The sequence below is a fragment of the Metopolophium dirhodum genome, chromosome 9, assembly GCF_019925205.1.
Source record: "Metopolophium dirhodum isolate CAU chromosome 9, ASM1992520v1, whole genome shotgun sequence".
In the NCBI taxonomy this organism is placed as follows: Eukaryota; Metazoa; Arthropoda; class Insecta; order Hemiptera; family Aphididae; genus Metopolophium; species Metopolophium dirhodum.
Genome location: NC_083568.1, coordinates 23,381,294 through 23,387,583, shown reverse-complemented (window position 1 = coordinate 23,387,583; position 6,290 = coordinate 23,381,294).

Genomic DNA, 6,290 nt, shown 5'->3' with positions numbered 1-6,290 from the left:
TATTTTAAATAGTTTTTTTTCGTTTATGAATCTGGGCATTTTAGTTTGTACTTTGTAATGTGTATTCCTACAGTTAAATTTTTTCAAAAATTTTTTTTTTGGTTTCCTAAAATGCATTTGCCTGCGGGCGCCAACACCCTCCTTCAATTTTTATTTTAGGATATAACCTCTAGCCAAATATTTTAAACATTGACTATCGGGTACCCTTGAATAGTCCTTATCTTTAATGAACTAAATATTTTAAATAGTTTTTTTTTGTTTATGAATCTGGGCATTTTAGTTTGTACTTTGTAATGTGTATTCCTACAGTTAAATTTATTCAATATTTTTTTTGGTTTCCTAAAATGCATTTGCCTGCGGGCGCCAACACCCTCCTTCAATTTTTTTTTTAGGATATAACCTCTAGCCAAATATTTAAACCATTGACTATCGGGTACCCTTGAATAGTCCTTATCTTTAATGAACTAAATATTTTAAATAGTTTTTTTTTGTTTATGAATCTGGGCATTTTAGTTTGTACTTTGTAATGTGTATTCCTACAGTTAAATTTATTCAATATTTTTTTTTGGTTTCCTAAATTGCATTTGCCTGCGGGCGCCAACACCCTCCTTCAATTTTTTTTTTCAATAATGTAACTCTAGTTGAATATTTTGTATTAACTTGAAAATTGATAACTTGGTGCCCTATGAATAATCATTCTTTAATGAACTAAATATTTTGAATAGTTTTTCTGTTTAAGATCTGGGCATTTCAGTTTGTACGTTGTTATGTGTATTCCTACAGTTAAATTTTTTCAAAATTTTTTTTTTTGGTTTCCTAAAATGCATTTGCCTGCGGGCGCCAACACCCTCCATCAATTTTTTTTTTCAATAATGTAACTCTAGTTGAATATTTTGTATTGACTTGAAAATTGATAACTTGGTGCCCTACGAATAATCATTCTTTAATGAACTAAATATTTTGAATAGTTTTTTTTTTGTTTATGAATCTGGGTATTTTAGTTTGTACTTTGTAATGTGTGTATTCCTACATTTAAATGTATTCAAAATTTTTTTTTTGGTTTCCTAAAATGCATTTGCCTGCGGGCGCCAACACCCTCCTTCAATTTTTATTTTAGGATATAACCTCTAGCCAAATATTTTAAACATTGACTATCGGGTACCCTTGAATAGTCCTTATCTTTAATGAACTAAATATTTTAAATAGTTTTTTTTTGTTTATGAATCTGGGCATTTTAGTTTGTACTTTGTAATGTGTATTCCTACAGTTAAATTTATTCAATATTTTTTTTGGTTTCCTAAAATGCATTTGCCTGCGGGTGCAAACACCCTCCTTCAATTTTTTTTTCCAATAATGTAAGTCTAGTTGAATATTTTGTATTGACTTGAAAATTGATAACATGGTGCCCTATGAATAATCATTCTTTAATGAACTAAATATTTTGAATAGTTTTTTCTGTTTAAGATTCTGGGCATTTTAGTTTGTAAGTTGTTATGTGTATTCCTACAGTTAAATTTTTTCAAAATTTTTTTTTTGGTTTCCTAAAATGCATTTGCCTGCGGGTGCAAACACCCTCCTTCAATTTTTTTTTTAGGATATAACCTCTAGCCAAATATTTTAAACATTGACTATCGGGTACCCTTGAATAGTCCTTATCTTTAATGAACTAAATATTTTAAATAGTTTTTTTTTGTTTATGAATCTGGGCATTTTAGTTTGTACTTTGTAATGTGTATTCCTACAGTTAAATTTATTCAATATTTTTTTTGGTTTCCTAAAATGCATTTGCCTGCAGGCGCCAACACCCTCCTTCAATTTTTTTTTCCAATAATGTAAGTCTAGTTCAATATTTTGTATTGACTTGAAAATTGATAACTTGGTGCCCTATGAATAATCATTCTTTAATGAACTAAATATTTTAAATAGTTTTTTTTCGTTTATGAATCTGGGCATTTTAGTTTGTACTTTGTAATGTGTATTCCTACAGTTAAATTTTTTCAAAATTTTTTTTTTGGTTTCCTAAAATGCATTTGCCTGCGGGCGCCAACACCCTCCTTCAATTTTTATTTTAGGATATAACCTCTAGCCAAATATTTTAAACATTGACTATCGGGTACCCTTGAATAGTCCTTATCTTTAATGAACTAAATATTTTAAATAGTTTTTTTTTGTTTATGAATCTGGGCATTTTAGTTTGTACTTTGTAATGTGTATTCCTACAGTTAAATTTATTCAATATTTTTTTTGGTTTCCTAAAATGCATTTGCCTGCGGGCGCCAACACCCTCCTTCAATTTTTTTTTTAGGATATAACCTCTAGCCAAATATTTAAACCATTGACTATCGGGTACCCTTGAATAGTCCTTATCTTTAATGAACTAAATATTTTAAATAGTTTTTTTTTGTTTATGAATCTGGGCATTTTAGTTTGTACTTTGTAATGTGTATTCCTACAGTTAAATTTATTCAATATTTTTTTTTGGTTTCCTAAATTGCATTTGCCTGCGGGCGCCAACACCCTCCTTCAATTTTTTTTTTCAATAATGTAACTCTAGTTGAATATTTTGTATTAACTTGAAAATTGATAACTTGGTGCCCTATGAATAATCATTCTTTAATGAACTAAATATTTTGAATAGTTTTTCTGTTTAAGATCTGGGCATTTCAGTTTGTACGTTGTTATGTGTATTCCTACAGTTAAATTTTTTCAAAATTTTTTTTTTTGGTTTCCTAAAATGCATTTGCCTGCGGGCGCCAACACCCTCCATCAATTTTTTTTTTCAATAATGTAACTCTAGTTGAATATTTTGTATTGACTTGAAAATTGATAACTTGGTGCCCTACGAATAATCATTCTTTAATGAACTAAATATTTTGAATAGTTTTTTTTTTTGTTTATGAATCTGGGTATTTTAGTTTGTACTTTGTAATGTGTGTATTCCTACATTTAAATGTATTCAATATTTTTTTTTGGTTTCCTAAAATGCATTTGCCTGCGGGCGCAAACACCCTCCTTCAATTTTTTTTTTACGATATAACCTCTAGCCAAATATTTTAAACATTGACTATCGGGTACCCTTGAATAGTCCTTATCTTTAATGAACTAAATATTTTAAATAGTTTTTTTTTGTTTATGAATCTGGGTATTTTAGTTTGTACTTTGTAATGTGTGTATTCCTACATTTAAATGTATTCAATATTTTTTTTTGGTTTCCTAAAATGCATTTGCCTGCGGGCGCCAACACCCTCCTTCAATTTTTTTTTTACGATATAACCTCTAGCCAAATATTTTAAACATTGACTATCGGGTACCCTTGAATAGTCCTTATCTTTAATGAACTAAATATTTTAAATAGTTTTTTTTGTTTATGAATCTAGGCATTTTAGTTTGTAAGTTGTTATGTGTATTCCTACAGTTAAATTTTTTCAAAATTTTTTTTTTGGTTTCCTAAAATGCATTTGCCTGCGGGTGCAAACACCCTCCTTCAATTTTTTTTTTAGGATATAACCTCTAGCCAAATATTTTAAACATTGACTATCGGGTACCCTTGAATAGTCCTTATCTTTAATGAACTAAATATTTTAAATAGTTTTTTTTTGTTTATGAATCAGGGCATTTTAGTTTGTACTTTGTAATGTGTATTCCTACAGTTAAATTTATTCAATATTTTTTTTTGGTTTCCTAAAATGCATTTGCCTGCGGGCGCCAACACCCTCCTTCAATTTTTTTTTTAGGATATAACCTCTAGCCAAATATTTTAAACATTGACTATCGGGTACCCTTCAATAGTCCTTATCTTTAATGAACTAAATATTTTAAATAGTTTTTTTTTGTTTATGAATCTGGGTATTTTAGTTTGTACTTTGTAATGTGTATTCCTACAGTTAAATTTATTCAATATTTTTTTTGGTTTCCTAAAATGCATTTGCCTGCGGGTGCCAACACCCTCCTTCAATTTTTTTTTTAGGATATAACCTCTAGCCAAATATTTTAAACGTTGACTATCGGGTACCCTTGAATAGTCCTTATCTTTAATGAACTAAATATTTTAAATAGTTTTTTTTTGTTTATGAATCTGGGCATTGTAGTTTGTACTTTGTAATGTGTATTCCTACAGTTAAATTTATTCAATATTTTTTTTTGGTTTCCTAAAATGCATTTGCCTGCGCGCGCCAACACCCTCCTTCAATTTTTTTTTTAGGATATAACCTCTAGCCAAATATTTTAACCATTGACTATCGGGTACCCTTGAATAGTCCTTATCTTTAATGAACTAAATATTTTAAATAGTTTTTTTTTGTTTATGAATCTGGGCATTTTAGTTTGTACTTTGTAATGTGTATTCCTACAGTTAAATGTATTCAATATTTTTTTTTGGTTTCCTAAAATGCATTTGCCTGCGGGCGCCAACACCCTCCTTCAATTTTTTTTTCCAATAATGTAAGTCTAGTTCAATATTTTGTATTGACTTGAAAATTGATAACTTGGTGCCCTATGAATAATCATTCTTTAATGAACTAAATATTTTAAATAGTTTTTTTTTGTTTATGAATCTGGGCATTTTAGTTTGTACTTTGTAATGTGTATTCCTACAGTTGAATGTATTTAATATTTTTTTTTGGTTTCCTAAAATGCATTTGCCTGCGGGCGCCAACACCCTCCTTCAATTTTTTTTTTACGATATAACCTCTAGCCAAATATTTTAAACATTGACTATCGGGTACCCTTGAATAGTCCTTATCTTTAATGAACTAAATATTTTAAATAGTTTTTTTTGTTTATGAATCTGGGCATTTTAGTTTGTAAGTTGTTATGTGTATTCCTACAGTTAAATTTTTTCAAAATTTTTTTTTTGGTTTCCTAAAATGCATTTGCCTGCGGGTGCAAACACCCTCCTTCAATTTTTTTTTTAGGATATAACCTCTAGCCAAATATTTTAAACATTGACTATCGGGTACCCTTGAATAGTCCTTATCTTTAATGAACTAAATATTTTAAATAGTTTTTTTTTGTTTATGAATCAGGGCATTTTAGTTTGTACTTTGTAATGTGTATTCCTACAGTTAAATTTATTCAATATTTTTTTTTGGTTTCCTAAAATGCATTTGCCTGCGGGCGCCAACACCCTCCTTCAATTTTTTTTTTAGGATATAACCTCTAGCCAAATATTTTAAACATTGACTATCGGGTACCCTTGAATAGTCCTTATCTTTAATGAACTAAATATTTTAAATAGTTTTTTTTTGTTTATGAATCTGGGTATTTTAGTTTGTACTTTGTAATGTGTATTCCTACAGTTAAATGTATTTAATATTTTTTTTTGGTTTCCTAAAATGCATTTGCCTGCGGGCGCCAACACCCTCCTTCAATTTTTTTTAGGATATAACCTCTAGCCAAATATTTTAAACATTGACTATCGGGTACCCTTGAATAGTCCTTATCTTTAATGAACTAAATATTGTAAATAGTTTTTTTTGTTTATGAATCTGGGCATTTTAGTTTGTACTTTGTAATGTGTATTCCTACAGTTAAATTTATTCAATATTTTTTTTTGGTTTCCTAAATGCATTTGCCTGTGGGCGCCAACACCCTCCTTCATAAAATAATTAATACATAAAGTTCTGAAAATATTCACTGCACTTCTAGCCAATGTAAATCTAACAAGACCCAAAACAACAAAATCCGTTCTCCAGTTTCGGAAAACTACCTTGCTAAATGAAAATCTAGCAAAAAATAACTCTTTTTTTATCTGTGATAAAAGTTTATCAGGCTTTCTGGGTGAATTAAAATCATCAACTGTAACTGCAACCAACAAACCGTATAGCACCAGGTTATCAATGTTTAAAAAATTCGGTTAGGGTTAAAATCATAAAAAAATTTGAAGGGAGGTGTTGTCGCTCGCAAGCAAATATTTTTTAGAAAACCAAAAAAAAATTTGGAAAAAATTTGGAAAAAATTTTATTCTAAGAATACAAATTACAAAGTTCAAACTAAAATGTCCAGAATCTTAAACTGAAAAAACTATTCAAAATGTTTACTTCATTAATGATGGATTATTAAGAGGGCACCAGCTGGTTATCAATGTTCAAAAAGTGTTTACAAAAAATTCAACTAGTGTTACATTACGAAAAAATATATTGAAGGAGCGTGTTCAAACAAAAAATGTGTGTGTATTATTTACATAAACGAATAGTTAATATGATCGGAGGTGCATCACCGTAATAAACGTATTAGAAAATAAATAAAACGAATGTAAATTTAATTAATAGAAATAATTAGTTCATTAAAGA